This window comes from Rhinoderma darwinii, chromosome 10, assembly GCF_050947455.1.
Source record: "Rhinoderma darwinii isolate aRhiDar2 chromosome 10, aRhiDar2.hap1, whole genome shotgun sequence".
NCBI classification, from domain to species: Eukaryota; Metazoa; Chordata; class Amphibia; order Anura; family Rhinodermatidae; genus Rhinoderma; species Rhinoderma darwinii.
Genome location: NC_134696.1, coordinates 92,142,560 through 92,160,699, shown reverse-complemented (window position 1 = coordinate 92,160,699; position 18,140 = coordinate 92,142,560). Strand labels below are relative to the sequence as shown.

At 45.5% G+C, this 18,140-nt stretch overlaps 1 protein-coding gene across 4 annotated transcripts in view; it reads right to left on the bottom strand.

Moving 5' to 3' along the window:
• Window positions 1-18,140, bottom strand: part of LOC142662207 (cell adhesion molecule CEACAM16-like) — an 80,280-nt gene that overhangs the window by 45,812 nt on the left and 16,328 nt on the right. Inside the window, exon 2 of one of the 4 annotated variants that reach the window (XM_075840268.1) lies at window positions 3,309-3,434. The exons of 2 other annotated variants lie outside the window; for them this stretch is intronic. The gene's annotated coding sequence lies outside the window, so the exon portion shown is untranslated. Of the gene's footprint in view, window positions 1-3,308; window positions 3,435-15,010; window positions 15,128-18,140 lie in introns of those variants that run through there. One more of the 4 variants, XM_075840269.1, reaches the window with a different exon arrangement.

Sequence of the window (18,140 nt, the reverse complement as noted above, 5' to 3'; positions counted from 1 at the left end):
GACCCTGGTGTAAGTCTAAGGCTACACTATGGTGTTCGCCAGAGCACACCACAAGGCAGGGTGGTTTTTACTGCATAGAACCCAGGTTATTTTAACAGAGTTTAGTGTTGGATAAGAGGTGCAATGCAGGCTATACCTGAACAGGTAACAAGATAGCCATAGGGTAAACAGAAAGTCGAAATCGATAAGCAAGTGGATGTCAGGAACAGCAGAGGTCAGAACTAGCCAGGAGCAGAAAGTCCAAATCAGCAAACAAGGAGCAATACAGAGACAAGCCGAGGTCCAGTTCCAAGAAGTCCAAGGTACAGGTTATAGTCAGTAGCTTGATCAAAACACATGAAGACAGGAAAATTCACAAGCAAAAAAAAAAGGGGAGGAAGCCAGGTATACATACGCCACCCTTACATCTGACAGGTAGAAAGACAGGGAAGTGGGATCGGCTCAACAAGTAAAACCAGAACCGCCTCGAAGCTAGACAAGTAGTCATGGCGATCTTAAAGGAACAGACGTTTCCTAACAATTCATATGAATTGGCTCTGTATTACAGCCAAAAAGGGGGGAAGCCTTACATCAACTATTAAGCCATGCCTTTCCCTTTCCCAGCTCGGGTTATTTAGCAGAGTTTGGTAGCTCAATGGGCTTCCTATAAAATAGGTCCTAATGTACGTGCAAAACTAGATTGTAAACCACATTGGCCACAGGGATTAAAATTAGTGAAGAGAGCAGTGCTGCATAATATGTTTCTGTCATATAATCTATAGGAAATTAATAAATTAATATATTCTTAAAAATGTAAAGGACAAGTCCTTTAATATGTTAAAATCCTTCCTCTTCAAAGAGGTTTATTGCACTGTGCTCACATAAAGAGTGCAGAGAATATGCACAGAGCATGTAATTATATGCATTTTGTTGGTGCGTAGGAGTCAGATCTATGTTTTTTTCTGCCTCAAGGCTGTAACATTCAGCAGAACCAAGGTGACGATGCAGACTGCAATGCTCTGACATAGATGGAGCTCCTGCTGAGCTAAGAGAAAGATATGAAGAACAGTGAGGAAGAATCTACTACAGACACGTTTTGTTAGAACCGTCATTCCTGTAAATGCATCCTGTGATGCTTCCTAAATGTCGTGGACTAGAGATGCCATCATTAATGCCAGATTCACAACTAGATGCAGATTGGGCTTGTTCTCTTTGGGAATCAAATGAGAATTAGAAACCGCGCTTATTTAGTTTTCGTTTTGGTTTGGATATCCTAAATCTTGAATTGTATAAATTTAGACAAACATGTCTGTCTACTTCCCATTACAGTGCCACTCTTCTCCATGGGCTGTGTCTGATATTGCAGCTCAGTTGTATTTAAGTGAATACTGCAATACCTGCCCCCGAGACTAGCTAATTGCTGGGGCCCACCTCATGGTACTGGTATTGCCAGGAGAACTGCTTGGTAGGTGTTATTAATATGAGCTCAAATAATCATACATACTTGCCTACTTTGAGAAATGGTATCAAAGAGAGTTAGAATGTAGAAAATATGTGCAACGTTTTGACCTCCACAAGGTCTTTATCAGAATTTGAAAAATATCTCTTAAAGGATAAAACTTTGCACGTTTGAGTCAATAAATACCCGCCTGTGTTGGAAATTAGAGTGCTTGTGTTATTTTCAACATTTTGATGGTATCGTATATCCGTGGAACCAGGACATTAAGACCGTTGTGCACACGGCTCTACGTGTTTTTTTATGGTCTTCTGGATGTGCTGCTGATCTTCCATATCAGAGAGTGTTTGGTGGTGGCACATCAGGTTTGCCCCGCCTCTTCAGATATAGGCCAAACCCACAAATGACCCCAACCACTCTTGAATCATGAGAAATGCATACGAACTGTACCCTTCAGACCCTATAACAATACAGACCACAGCACCCTCTAGTTCCCACCTTACAAGCACTATAGACGTCTCCCTGCTGAGTCTATAATTTGGACTTGGTAGGGAGGAGTCTATAGCGCAGGCTATCAAAGCAGACAAATGAACAGAGAAAGCGGAGGAAAAGGAGGAAAAGGAGGTGCTTCTCTCAACAGCGCTTCCGGTGTACAGGAAAAATGCCTGCTCTTCAGAGAGTACTCCACATTTTCTTACAGTCGTCCGAATGTTTTGGGAGAGTAGGAAAGCATGTATATATTGCAGGGATGTCAGCAGTACTCTGATACAAGAGCTGCACTTTGCCTCAGGTCTCTGTTCACTCTAAAAGAGGGTCTCAATTGAACCCCCCTCTATTGCATACATAAGTCCTAATAATTTAAATAATTCACTTACCTTTGAAAGGGATTTTTATTTTATTTTTTTAAATAAAAGGGTCAGTGTTTGGTGAAACTTTCAAATTAATTTTTATTAAAACTTTTTTACTTTTTGAGATACAGCTGCTCTGTATTCTCTATACAGAGCAGCTGTATCGTTCACTAAGACCTGAATCCATCAGACACGCAGAACCTGCTTTTGCTGAACTTGTCAGTCCCGCGGAACTGACGGGAACAGGATTTAGCGAACGATACAGCTACTCTGTATAGAGAATACAGAGCAGCTGTATCTCAAAAAGTAAAACAAAATAAAAAAATAATAAATGATAAAGTTTCATCAAACACACAGATTGACCCTTTTATTAAAAAAATAAAAATAAATTTTATATTTATATATATATATATATATATATATATATGTCTTTCAAATGCTTACATAGCCTTTATCCTGGTGTATTATAAGTAGGGATGATAAATCAGAATTGGTAATGCTCCTAGATTTCCAGGAGTACCATCTGAAAAAGACAGATCTCTTGGATTAAAGTAGTATGGGCAACTCTTACAAAGTCAGTACTGTAGTCTGTTCAGTTGGACAAAAAAAAGTTCCCAACGCTGATTTCTGCCGATATGGATCAGCGCTGGGAGTGGATGTCACCTATAAGCGCTGCTTATTGGCTACTATGATGTCCCTTTCTGGGGACATGCAGGCATGCAGTTTTGCTGCAGCAAAGAGGTGAGTATTCTTTTCTTTTAGTTTGAACATATTAGTTGACACTAATTAATTAATGAGTGCACTCCGAATGGCACTGTTTATGGGGGTACTCTGGTTGTCATTATGGGGGCTTGGTTATTTTTTTAGACACTTCTATGCAACTAGGAGTAGAAGCAATTTACCATGTTCACAGTTTGTGCAAATCGTGTATAATTAATGTAGAAGATATTTTTATAGATACACTCATCACTATTTAGAGTAGTTTAACAAGACTCTTTGTAATAGTCCTCATTCAGTGTCATTACCTGTAACATTTTCACATCACTATATCCAGGAATTCCTGTGCCTGACAATGACCTTCCTCCAATAATCCATTAAACCTTTCATCAAATATCATGAGTCTGAGCCCTTCCTGTAAGCTGCTGTGAGACCTAGAGGCAAAGGTTGCAGAATAAACAATACTAAAATAAAACAGGTGACCTAAAAACCAGCATGGGAAGCTTCATGTCTCGCGTGGATGGTATCAGGAACTGACACTGTAAGCAGACCGGAGACCGATAGATAACTGATAGAGAACCTCAATCCCATTAAAAAAAAATAGAAAAGGCATACAATATTCTGCAGGTCTGAAGTATAGAAGCAATTTTTGGTAGCATGTTTACATTACCAAAATTGTCGATATTTAGTTTCCAGCATATGGAGTTTAAAGATTATTACCAGTTAATTTTTTCTATATTAGGTTACTGTACAATGAGTGGTGGAAAGAAGACACTTGCATGCATAAGTGCATTGAACTAGCGTTAAATGCTGGGAGATTTAAGTTATAAGGTCTGCAGAATTGTGAATGCAGCTCTGGAGTATAATGCAGGTAGTAAATCGGTATCAGTACAAGATAAGTAATGTAATGTATTTACAAAGTTACTCAACTTCATATGCAGGTGGCATACATAGGACGGGGGCCCCCTAAGTAAAGATATTACACCCCTTACAGGAGCTGCTTGACACCACCATAACCCTGAGCACCTGCAACAGGAGGTCCTAATACACCATTTTCAATAAATCCCTGCGCAGGTTGGTCTCGTCCTCCATTTTAATTGGGGCCCCATAGCTGTCACATGGGCCTTCTCTATGTTATATACCCCTTTGAGATTCAGGATAATTCTAAAAGATAACAGTAAAACTGTCATGGCTGTGGGGTATGTGGACCCACTGGGCCTCAGTAGAGGCTAGTCAAGTGAGAGTCACTGACAACCACTAGGGTCAGAGTACCTGTATTGTTGGCTTGTGCGAATAATAAGATGCAACTGGTGCTGGACTATCGGGAGCCGGCTTGTGCCGGCCTATCAGAAGCTAGCTTGTGCCAGACCACCTGACTTGAACAGTGAAGTTGTCTTGGACACTGGACTTGGCAAGGACACCAGACACGTATAGTGCAGTCGTCTCGGACACCGGGCACAAATACTGGATACGGGATACAGCTTGGGAACCTTTGCAGACAAACAATGTGTAAGACATAACATTGCTCAGGCAAAGAGGAAGTGGGCAGAGTTTCTTTTAAAGTCTAGGGTGTGCTGGGATAGTATGGGGTCAGCATTCCTGGTGCACACGCGCACTACGGCACATAGCGGTGGAGAGAGCAGAGTGCGTCGGTGCCCCAGAAGACGGAGACGACGGCACAGAGAACAATGGTGCTGGAGGCCGCTGGGGTGAGTGAGACCAGTGGCCGCCGGCGCTTCAGTACCCCCCCCCCCTTACGCCCCCTCTTCTTAGGTCCAGAGCATAAGAGGAATTTTTTGATGAGAGCTGGAGCATCCACATTCTCTTCTGGTTCCCAAGACCTCTTCTCAGGACCAAAACCCTTCTAATTTACCACGTAGAAGGTCCTCCCTTCTACCTTTTTGTAGTCCAGGATTTCCTTGACCTCGAAGACATCAGAAGAACCACTGGGAGCAATTACAGAGCCAGGAGATTTACTGTACCGGTTAAGGATCACAGGCTTCAGGAGGGACGCATGAAAATAATTTGGAATCTTGAGAGTAGGGGGTAGCCATAGCTTGTAAGACACAGGGTTGATTTGTTGCAGAACTTTAAAAGGACCAAGAAATCTGGGAGTGAATTTGTAGGAGGGAATTTTCAGACTAATATTTCTAGACGACAACCAGAGACCTTGAGAATGTGGCCACTCTAGGATGGACTTCACTTTCTTCAAATCCATCTGGAGTCCATGATCTGAAAGGGCAAGGATTTTTTTTTAGAATACACACTTTTCAAGTTTAGCGTAACAGTTATTCCCTCATAGCCGCGACAGGACTTGGCAAACATCGTTAGATCTGGTGAATAAATCAAGATGACGTACAGATAAACCACCCGGAGACATACAGTAGATCCCGGTAGATGTCGTTTACGAACTCCTGCAACACAGATGGAGCGTTACACAATCCAAAGGGCATGACAAAATATTCGTAGTGACCGTCTTGGGTGTTGAATGCAGTTTTCCATTTGTCACCCTTGCGGATACAGCTCTGTGAAAACCTTGGCCCCATGAATTCAGTCTAACAGCTCAGAGATTAGCGGCAAAGGGACATTTGTTCTTGATCGTGATTTGGTTTAAACCATGGCATTTGATACATGACCGGAGAGATCCATCTTTCTTTTCTACAAAGAAGAATCCAGCTTCGACTGGAGAAGTAGACTTCCTGATAAACCCCCTCCCGAGGTTCTCCTTGACGTATACAGACATGGCTTGGGTTTCAGGCAAAGAGAAAGGATAAACCCGTTCACGAGTAGGTGAAGCTTGAGGGAGCAATTCTACGGGACAATCGTACGGACGATGGGGAGGAAGGACTTCAACCTATGTCTTGCTGAAGACATCTGTGAAACAGGCATTCTGTGGAGGCAGACCAGAGAGTGACTGAGGTATCGGGGACTGGACAGGATGAACCTGAGGCAGGCAGTGGTGAAGACATCAGGATCCCCAATGGAATATCTCTCTGGAATTCCAATCGAGGACAGGAGCGTGTTGGCGAAGCCATGGTAGTCCCAGCAGAATACAGTTAATAGCTTTTGGAAGAACATAAAAACCTATTTGTTCAGAGTGAAGAACACCCACTTGCAACTTCAGAGGTTCTGTGATGGAAAGAATTGTGTCTGGCAGAGGTTGACCATTCACAGAAGAACTGCTAAAGGTTTCTCCAGAAGAGTCGTGGGCAAGTGGAGATGGTCTACTAAGGCTGTTGGATGAAATTCACAGCTGCTCCAAAATCCAGAGTGCGATTCTTCACCAGAGGAGATTGTCACAAAAATCGGTAATTTGGGAGGGAATTTTGCAGCGGTCGTCAATCCACCTAGGGTAGTCTCTCCTATCAACTCTAGGTGCTGGAGTTTCCCGGCTTCTAGGGACATTGACACACAAAATGATCCTTATGTACAAACATAGTCCTGCTGAACGTCTGCGCTGCCACTCTTAGTTTGACAGTCTGAGTGTGTCCACCTGCATAGGCTCTTCGGGGACAACAGGGGTAGCAGGGGGCTATAGAACTTATGCGCCAGTCTGTAGAACTTTTTTTTCCCGACAAACTTGTGTGCATTCTTGGAACCTCATGTCGATCCGTTTAGCCAGAAGAATTAGGAAATCCAAGCTAGATGGGAGATTACGAGCCACCAGCTCATCTTTTATTTGAGGAGCTAATCCTTGCCAGAAGGTTGCCACCAATGCCTCACTATTGCAGGCAAGCTCTTCTGCCAAAGTGCAAAATTGTAATGTAGAGGAAAGAGTGATCCAGCGCTGATGGTAGTTTAAAAGGGAAATGAGAGTCCCATGTTTATTTGAAAAAAATGATTAAAATCGGAAGAGAGACGCAGTCCCAAGATGCAAGTAGTCATGATTGCGTTCGAAACGCGTAGGCTTGGGTATACACCCTGACTACTTGCATCTTGGGACTGCGTCTCCCTTCCGATTTTAATCATTTTTTTCAAATAAACATGGGACTATCATTTCCCTTTTAAACTACCATCAGCGCTGGATCACTCTTTCCTCTACATTGCTCTTCTACACCGCGGGCCGTCGCGGGGATCCGACTGACGCTGCTGGAGACGCAGACCGGTGAGCTGGAGGTTCTCTCCCTGTTTCTACTATGCAAAATTGTATGGCGTACTCTCCTACCGTCCCTTTGATGGAGGGTCAGAAGCGCAGCAGCTGCAGAAGATGTTTGGCCCGGTTCTTCAAACACTGTACGAAAAGTCTCCAAGATTAACTGCAGGTTAAAAGATTCCGGCCTCTTACGTTTCCAGATAGGGTTCATCCATGCCAGAACTTTGCAACAGGGGAGGCAGACAATAAAGGCAACCTTGGTCAGATCAGAGGGAAAAAGATGGGTGTGCAACTGGAAGAGTATCTTGCACTGGTTGATAAAGCCTCTACAGGTTTTTGCATCTCCAGTGTAACGGAAGTGGAAGTGGCAACGAAATTCCAGACCAAGAACTGACTGGAGTGATAGAAGGCAGAGGAATGGGGGCAGCATCAACTGAAGCAAGATCCAAGCGTGTGGCAATAGCATTGATCGCTTGCAGAAGCTGATCCTGGCGTTCTTGGAGGTCTCGTATGTCTGCTTGAATTGCTTAGACCGGCGTCTTGGATTGACCAGCAGGATCCAGGGCCTGAGCAAACTGTCACGGCTGTAGGGTATGTGGATCCTCTTGGGCCGCACCGCCGTAGCGGAGTAACAGCTGGTCAAGCGAGAGTCAATGATACTCAATAGAGCGAGAGTACCTGGATTGTTGGCTTGTGCTGGCTAATCAGAAGCAAACTGGTGTCGGAGTATCGGGAGCTGGCTTGTGCCAGACTATCGGAAGCTAGCTTGTGAAAGACAACTGGACTTGGAAGTCATCTCGGACACTGGACTTGGCACGGACACTGGACTTGAACACTGAAGTGATCTTCGACACTGGACTTGGCAAGGACAACGGACACGGATAGTGCAGCCGTCTCGGACACCGGGCACAGACACTGGATACTGCTAGGGAACTTTTGCAGACAAACACTGGGTACGACAACATTGCTAAGGCAAAGAGGAAGTGGGCAGAGTTTCCTTTAAAGTCCAGGGTGTGCTGGGATAGGTTGGGGTCAATATTCCTGGTGCTCACGCTGGCCCATTAAGAACGTGGGCGAGTGCACGCACCCTACAGGGACAGAGCGGTGGAGAACAGTGTGCGTCGGCGTCTCAGAGCAGGGAGACGCCGGCACAAAGAAAAACGAGGCTGGCGGCCGCTAGGGTGATCTAGACCAGCGCCGCTACAAAAATTATGTACAAAAGTAAATATAGTATTTAGAAGGTCTAATTTCTTGCTTGAGATAACAAAAAGCATCACAATGGGGAAGATTTTTCAATGCTGTTGCAAACGCTGGAGTTATCAGTAAGCATAGGTGTAACAATATGATGTGCAAAGCTAGAAATCTCACTTGGACCCTGGTGTCTGAGTGACCAAGGGCCCCTCTGCCACAATAGAACACACCAGCATTTTAAATGACACATTATTAGACTTTTTTTTTTAAAACTGTAAAAAAAAAAGATATACTGATGAAAAGGTATACAGTTAGAAAAAAGATTGAAGCTATTATCGGCTACAGACATGTTCGGTGTATACGTCAGTAGAATTTCCTGGTACTGTATATACGGCAAATGTATACCACAAACATCAAGTGTACAGAGCTGTAGGTTTAGTAGCCCTTTCAGGGCATGTTAAGATAGAGCAGAAGTTTTCAAAGATCTTTGAAATGGTGACTAATGCAAACAGAGGCCTTAAAGTAAATCTGAACCAGTTCATCATATGTGAATAAGGCCTAAAAGTTCAGGGTGTGTACAGTTTTATTAAAATCACACAAGTTTGTGATCACAAAATCTCCAAACCACAAAAACACAAGGCGTGCTGCCGGATTTTTCATAGACACACTAAAGTCTGTGAAGCGTGCACGGCCGCGGACCGCCATTCATACTCACACTTTAGCGGTGGCCATAGATCTGAGAGTGCTGACCGGCATCTCCTTCCTAGGAGACGCCAGCACTCATTTCCGTTCCACTCTGCACTGTCCCATAGGGTGCGCACGCACGTGCCCGACCTTAAAGGACCAGCACATGAATTATATTTTAAATTAGCCCTAATCACTCTGGACTATTTAAGGGGCCCTGCCCCTTCACTCCATCTGAGCATTGTTAATATTTCCCATGCTAGTCTTTGCAAATGGTCCCTCAGTGTTATCCTGTTCCCAGTGTTCCTGTGCCCTGCTACCTGTATCCCGTGCTGTGCTTTGTTCCTGAGCCTGTCTAGTGTTGGAGTCATGTCCTGCTGCACCTACTGTTGTCCGCCACATCTGGCGCAACCTGCCGTACCTACTGTTGTCCGCCACGTCTGGTGCAACCTGCTGCACCTTCTGTCATCCATGCTAAAGCCTCTGCCACTGTCTGGACTATTCAGGTACCCTTGTGCTGGATTTTCTATTGATTGGGTGCTCTGTTTGGCCAGCTGCCTCCCCAATATGGCGGTGCGGCCTAGTGGGTCCACATACACACAGACCGTGACAGTACGCTCAGGCCATGTTCCCGCTGATCAACCCAAGACCTTGAAGGCAACTCAAGCCATGCAAGACAAAATGATAGTTTTTTACCACTCAGACGGTTGTAGATGTACAGTCTGAAGTGTCCATCAAGGGTTTGACCTTCCCCCAGCTAGCATGCAGAAAAAACGATCAAAATTTCCACTGGTGTGTATAGCCATGCAAGACCTTCAGTCACGACAATACCAACTTCTCTTGGCGGTGAACATCATTGCACATCGGCTGGATGCACAAGCCACAGTCATCACCGAACCTATTCCTGCTGTTCCTCCTGCTACACCTCCTGTTAGTACCAGTGCCGACCTCCGATGCTTCCTGCCGCTACCTCCTCGCTATTCCACTTCAGACTATATGCCAAGGCCTTCCCCTCTGATGACGCAAGGATCGCCTTCATAATCTCTCTCCTTATTGGGCAAAGCCCTGGCACGGGCGAATTCCCCTTGGGAACAACAGGGACCAGAGACTCGTCACTTGCAGTATTTTTTACAGACTTTCCGTTCTATATTTGAAGAACCTGGGATAGTTTCTTCTGCTGCTGCATCCCTGCTGACCCTGCACCAGGGAGACATCTCCGTGTGTGAGTATGCCATTCAATTCCGTACCTTGGTTGCAGAACTAAGCTAGAACAACGAGGCCTTGGTGGCCACATTCTGGCGGGGACTGTCTTCTGGGATTAAAGACGAGCTTGCCGCTCGCAATCTGCCACCTACCCTGGACGATCTCATTCTACTAGCCATCCGGGTTGACATGAGGATCCGGGAGCGTTCCCAAGAGGTTCATCGGGAGAGAGGATTTCCTAGGCTGGCTGCTACTTTCCAGCAATCCCTACTGTCCTCATCAGTTGTTCCACCAGAGGAGCCTATGCAGGTGGTCAGGGCCAAATTGTCTACCTAGGAGAAACAATGCAGACGCACTTCAGGACTTTTGTCTGTATTGCGGCCTCGGAGGCCAGGTTGTGCGTTTGTGTCCCCAGAAGCCACAGAAACTCCAGTACCTAGGATTGGTTGGAGAGACAACCCAAAGCGGAACGGCACTTAATAAAAAATTATCTTCCAAACTGATCATTCTTGTGACAATAGTGTCCGGCGAGAAGACGCACCGGGTTTCTGCTTATCTGGGCTCCGGATCCACGGCAAACTTCATCCAGCAAGACCTAGTGGATCATCTCCAGTTGCCCACTGTTCCTCTGGAGACGTCTTTGTCTGTTGCCTCGGTAGATGGTCTTCCTCTGCCTGATCCAATCGTGTCTGAAACCAAGCCACTGAAGCTCCAAGTTGGAGTCCTTCATGCTGAACTGATTATCTTCCTAGTCTTGCCGTCAATCCGGTTCTACTGGGCGTGCCTTGGCTCCGGCTGCATGCTCCTGTCCTGGGTTGGGGTTCCAGAGAGGTTCTCCAATGGGGCCCCAAATGCCTCCACCACTGCCTGTTACAGATCCATCCTGTCCAACCTTCTCTGCCTCAGTCATTAGCGGGATTGTCTACTCATTTTGCAGACATCCTTAGCAAAAGGGAGGCTGAGATGCTTCCTTCACACCGGTCTTACGACTGTCTGATTGAACTATTCCAAATGCTTCTCTTCTCTCGGGTATATCCTCTCCACTTACCGGAGACTCAATCCATCTCGACCTATATCAAGGAGAATCTGAAGAGTGGTTTCATACTAAAGTGTTCCTCCCTGGCCAGGTTCTTCTTCGTTAAAAAGAAAGACGGATCTCTTAGACCCTGCATTGACTACCGTGGTCTCAACTAGATCACGGTCAAGAACAAATACCCATTGCCACTAATATCCAAACTGTTTGACCGTATACGAGTAACCAGACGTGCGTGGGGCTTACAATTTGATCCGAATCCGTCAAGGTGACGAGTGGAAGACGGCATTTAACACCCGAGACGGGCACTACGAATACCTGGTAATGCCCTTCGGTCTATGTAATGCTCCTGCGGTCTTCAAGGAATTCGTCAATGATATGTTCCTAGATCTCCTCTATGTCTGTGTTGCGGTCTATCTCGATGATATTTTGATTTTCTCTTCAGATCAGATGCCTCATCAGAGGCATGTTCGTCAAGTTCTACTGCATTTTAGGCAGAATCGTCTGTATGTCAAGCTGGAGAAGTGTGTCTTTGAAAAAAATTCTCTGCCCTTCCAGGGCTACATCATCTTGGATCAAGGTTTCAAGATGGACCCTGAAAAGGTAAAGTCCGTCCTGGACACGTCCTCAGGGCCTGCGGTCCATAGAGCATTTTTTGGGATTCGCCAATTTCTACCGGCAGTTTATCACAAACTTCTCATCACAGACAGCTCCCATCTCTACCCTTACCAAGAAACTTGACAACGCCAAAGGTGTGTACTCCAGAGGCAGAATCTGCATTTAATAGCCTCAAGAAAACCTTCACATCAGCCTCGATCCTCCATCATCCTGACATGTCTCGGCAGTGCCCATTGGAGGTGGACATTTCTTCTGTTGGTGCAGGTGCACTTCTGTTCCAGAGGAGCTCCAAAGGAAAGGCAGTAGTATGTGGCTATTACTCGAGACTTTTTCCCTCTGCAGAGCAAATCTACTCTATTGGGCAGCGGGAGCTACTTGCCATCAAATTGGCTCTGGAGTGGAGACATCTGCTAGAGGGCGCAGGTCACCCCATACGGATATACACCCACCACAAGAACCTCACCTATCTCCAGTCGGCTCAACGATTAAACCCCCCATCAATCCAGGTGGTCGCTGTTCTTCACCCATTTCCAATCCAATTTGTGCTCCACTATCATTCCGCTGACAAAAATGTGTGGGCCGATGCCCTGTCCAGGTAGTTTGAGATAGATGACATGGTGGAGTCCCTTCAAAGTATCATAGACCCGTATTGCATTGTCACTGCCAATCCTTTGCAAGTTAGAGACATCCCTCCGGTGAGGACTTTTGTTCAATTGGCAGACAGGAGAAGAATTCTCCGCTGGAGACACAGCTCTAAACTGGCTGGGCACGCTGGTGTTCGTTAGACCCGAGACCTGATTACTCGTCATTTCTGGTGGCCCACGCTACCCAAAGAGGTTGTGGACTTTGTCTCTTCCTGCACGGTGTGTTCTTCTAACAAGGTTGCTCACTCCAAGCCTGCTGGCCTGCTCCAACCTCTGCCTGAACCCAATGCCCCCTGGCAGCACATTGCGATGGACTTTGTCACAGACCTTCCTCCCTCAGCAGGATGCATCACTGTCTGGGTGGTGGTGGACCAGTTTTCGAAGATGGCACATTTTATCCCGCTGACCGGCCTTCCTCCTGCTCCTCTACTGGCAAATCTCTTTATCCAGCACATCTTCCGTTTGCATGGCATGCCCCTTCAAATTGTATCTGATCGGGGGGTTCAGTTCACCTCAAAATTCTGGAGAGCCCTCTGTAGACTCCTTGATGTGAAATTGGACTTTTCCTCAGCTTATCACTCCCAGTCCAATGGTCAAGTAAAGAGGATTAACCAGATCATGGAGAATTGGGTACAGCTTCTTCCATGGGCCGAGTTCTCCTACAACAATCACACAAGTGAGTCCCCACTTCCACACCATTCCATATTGTGTACGGTCAACATCATAGAATCCCTCTTCCTGTATCGGCTACATCTCAGGTACCCACTGCTGACTCTGCATTTGGGGACTTTCTGCAAATCTGGCAACAGACCCGGTCCCCTATTCTGCTTGCAGCGATCGCATGAATCTAAAAGCGGATATAAATCGAAGAGAGCCGCCTCAGTATCTTCCAGGTACCAAAGTCTGGCTGTCCTCACAAAATATTCGTTAAAAGGTGCCTTCATACAAGTTTGCTCCCAGGTTCCTCGAACCCTTTGAGATACTACAACAGATAAACCCTGTCTCCTATAAGCTTCGGCTGCCTCCTACCCTCAGAATCCCCAACTCCCAATGAGAAGTGTATGAAGCTGATTGGTCACTGATTGGTCACTAATTGGTCAGCCTCATACACTTCTTTACAACACCCACTTGGTCAAAAGTAAAAACACGCCCAGTTGGTCTTTAAGAAACTAATTAGCATAAATCAAAAATTGCTCATAACTTGCTCAAAAATGATCGTTTTTCAAAATAAAAACCACTGCTGTTATCTACATTACAGCGCCGATCAGATTATGTAGGAGATAGGGCACTTATAATCTGGTGACAGGTCAGAAGATCCCAATCTCCTATAGAATAATTCCTCTCGGCAGGAGAGAACCTGGAGAAGCCGCAGGTTACAGTTTTACCAGTAGGACCCTTTTGCGCCAGGACTGCACCTGCACCAACAGAAGAGTCATTCACCACAAAGAAGAATTGTTTAGAGACGTCTGGATGTTCCAATATGGGGGCATCCGAAAAGGATTCTTTTAACCGAAGAAAATGTGTTTCGGTCCAGTTCTTGGCATTTACTCCTTTCTTCATATGGGCCATTATAGGCGCCAGCAACAAGGAGATGTGGGGAATAAATTGGCGGTAAAAGTTAGCAAATCCTGGAAAGCAATGAATTGCACGGAAACCCTGGGAACGAGGCCCGTTCAACATGGCAGACACTTTGTCGGGATCCATCTTCAACCCCTGGTCAGATACAATATAACTTAGAAAGGGCGAGGATCTCTCAAAGACACATTTCTGCAATTTCACATAGATTGTTCTCCAGACCATTGAAAAATTTCTAAGAACAGTGCGGCTGCCAGAGGAGGACACAAGCAGACACCAGTGGCATGGAGGACGGATGGGTTGCCGGAGAAGGTATGAGACCCAGCGGCGGGGACCCCTGTCAGAAGTGGAACCCGCCATTGGCGTCACACAATTCTTAAAAATGTACAATTTCTGGCTTCTCACCCACGCTATGAACCCATGCCAGTTGTGCGTTTACCCCCATCTTAACTGCAGGGAGAACAACTGTATCTCTCTGCTGTGCCTCTCTCCACTGCATTATGTAAGGTTCGCTCGGTTGTGTTTTGCCTCTCTACCGGCACTATCTAAGTGCCACTCGGCTACAGCAGAGTTAGATCTAGCAGTCACTTTATAGCTGTAACCGAACCGTCCACTTTGCTTTCTGAAGAGAGAAGAAGGGGTGAAATACATGGACTGGAAGTTTATTTCTGCTTGGAGCAGTTTTAAGTTGACTGTGACCTGTGCTTTTGGTAAAAACATCTGACAGTGGGACAACCCCTTTAATTGAAAAATTCCACCTCAAAACAATAAATAGGAAAGATCCTAAATATTTGGTGGTGGTGGTGGTCTCACTTCCGGCACCCCTACGATTAGATGAATGAAGGGACCACAGTACTCCAACAAGCACTATCCAATAAATACGGCTGTGCCTGGTACTTCAGCTCCAAACCATTCAAGAATAGGGCATCAATATTAAAGTAAAAAGAAAAAAACTTTTCGGGTTCTTACCTGAACCCACTCCTGGGTCTGTCCTTCATGCCGAGTGCACAGCCGCCTCGCCTATAAGATCAGTAGATGGTATAGCCCCGGGCATTGTCTGTAATTTCCCCTTGCCGGTTTCCTCCACCAGTCAGCAGCTACTCTGTGAACACAACCCCGGTATTCCCAGCAGTGAAGATCAGATCCCTGAATAAGGATGAAGACCTGCTAATCAGAGTAGCAAAGACTGACTGTGAAAGCACTTTTGCTAGATAGCCCACTGTCCCGTAGGGTGTGTGGACCCACTGGACTGTACCACCTTAACAGTATGGCAGCTGGCCAACAGGACATAGGTCAAAGTCTATAGTTCGTATAGGTGTACCTGTGGTAGCTTCAGACAGTAGCAAGACAGGCAGCAGGCAGGCACCAGGAGTGATGTAGAAGGACAGGCATGGTACTCAGTGCAGCATGACTCCAACTCAATACGGGACTTGGACCAGGATAACTCAGGATACAGGTTACAGGTAGCAGGAACGGGAACACTGGGAACTGGAAGACACTTCAGGAACCATTTGCAGAGACGGACATAGGTAACGACAACAACGCTCAGACAATGCAGGAAGGGGCAGGGCCCCTCATATTCCAGGGTGCACATGGGCTAATTTGGTTATTTAATAAAGGTACGCGCGCTGGCCCTTTAAGAGCTGGCACGAGCGTGCGTGCACACCCTATGGGACACAGCAGAGTGAAGCGTAAGTGAGCGGTGGCGTCTCCTGAGGAGGGTATGCAGGTCAGCGCTCACTGATCCATGGCTGCAGCCGTCAGGAGGTAAGCAAACCTGGCGGCCCACGGCCATGGGCATTACACCCTTTAACTATACAGTATTTATCAAAAAATACTGTTTTGCTGCATGTGAAATATCTACCTGTAAATCTAGAACTTGTGTTAATTGGAAAAACAAATTTCATTATCACCCATCATGGACGTCATGTGATGAGCTCACAAGGATGTATGGTCTGTTTTTGTCTAGATGATTTGTTACACTCGCAGATAAATGCTGGATTGTATATAGATACCCTCAATATATGTGTCTTCACGGATTGCGGTCAACATAGATACGTTTCCTTTGGCGGCTTTCTAAGCTGGAACAGTTTTTTCTAAAAGCATTCCGTTAAGACCATTGCTAGAGTCTCAGAAGATTTAGGGTCCCTGCCTTAAACCAAGCAATTTCAGTGTTAGTGTGTTGCTGATACATTGTACAACCACACAGCAGTATATTTCGTTCTGCAGTTTCCATGCTGGAGCAGTGACACCCTGACAGTGACACTACCCTGATATCGGACATTCCTTCACAAGTGTGTATCCTCTCTTTCCTCATTCCCCTCCATGCACCACCTCTTTCTTGTTTATCACTCAGCACTAGATGACTCACGTTTAGTATCTGAGAGGATCTGCACAGACCCAGGGTCAGACGCAGAGAGTATCCAGTCTACTGTACATTTTCTTTCTAAAAAAACTCTGAAAACCTTCAAAAATTGCTATGACACATCTACTGTACTTGATAGAAACTCTGGTAGACCCCATAACTTTAGACATACACCACCGTTCAAATGTTTGGGGTCACCCAGACAATTTTGTGTTTTCCATGAAAACCCACACTTATATTTATCAAATGAGTTGCAAAATGACTAGAAAATATAGTCAAGACATTGACAAGGTTAGAAATAATGATTTTTATTTCAAATAATAATTTTCTCCTTCAAACTTTGCTTTCGTCAAAGAATGCTCCACTTGCAGCAATTACAGCATTGCAGACCTATGGCATTCTAGCTGTTAATTTGCTGAGGTAATCGGGAGAAATTTCACACCATGATTCCAGAAGCCCCTCCCACAAGTTGGATTGGCTTGATGGGCACTTCTTGCGTACCATACGGTCAAGCTGCTCCCGCAAAAGCTCTATGGGGTTGAGATCTGGTGACTGCGCTGGCCACTCCATTACAGATAGAATACCAGCTGCCTGCTTCTTCCCTAAATAGTTCTTGCATAATTTGGAGGTGTGCTTTGGGTCATTGTCCTGTTGTAGGATGAAATTGGCTCCAATCAAACGCTGTCCACAGGGTATGGCATGGCGTTGCAAAATGGAGTGATAGCCTTCCTTATTCCCTTGTACAAATCTCCCACTTTACCAGCACCAAAGCAACCCCAGACCATCACATTACCTCCACCATGCTTGACAGATGGCGTCAGGCACTCTTCCAGCATCTTTTCAGTTGTTCTGCGTCTCACAAATGTTCTTGTGTGTGATCCAAACACCTCAAACTTCGATTCGTCTGTCCATAACACTTTTTTCCAATCTTCCTCTGTCCAATGTCTGTGTGCTTTTGCCCATATTAATCTTTTCCTTTTATTGGCCAGTCTCAGATATGGCTTTTTCTTTGCCACTCTGCCCTGAAGGCCAGCATCCCGGAGTCGCCTCTTCACTGTAGATGTTGACACTGGCGTTTTGCGGGTACTATTTAATGAAACTGCCAGTTGAGGACCTGTGAGGCGTCTATTTCTCAAACTAGAGACTCTAATGTACTTGTCTTGTTGCTCAGTTGTGCAGCGGGGCCTCCCACTTCTCTTTCTACTCTGGTTAGAGCCTGTTTGTGCTGTCCTCTGAAGGGAGTAGTACACACCGTTTTAGGAAATCTTCAGTTTCTTGGCAATTTCTCGCATGGAATAGCCTTCATTTCTAAGAACAAGAATAGACTGTCGAGTTTCACATGAAAGCTCTCTTTTTCTAGCCATTTTGAGAGTTTAATCGAACCCACAAATGTAATGCTCCAGATTCTCAACTAGCTCAAAGGAAGGTCAGTTTTATAGCTCCTCTAAACAGCAAAACTGTTTACAGCGGTGCTAACATAATTGGACAAGGGTTTTCAAGTGTTTAAAAACCAGACGTTTGCAGCTAGAATAGTCATTTAGCACATTAACAATGTATAGAGTGTATTTCTGATTAATTTAATGTTATCTTCATTGAAAAAAACTGTGCTTTTCTTGCAAAAATAAGGAAATTTCTAAGTGACCCTAAACTTTTGAACGGTAGTGTATAGGGCATACACTGAGAAAGGAGGGCCCCAGAGCAAAATCCAAACAGATCCCCCGTCCTAAAGTGTGC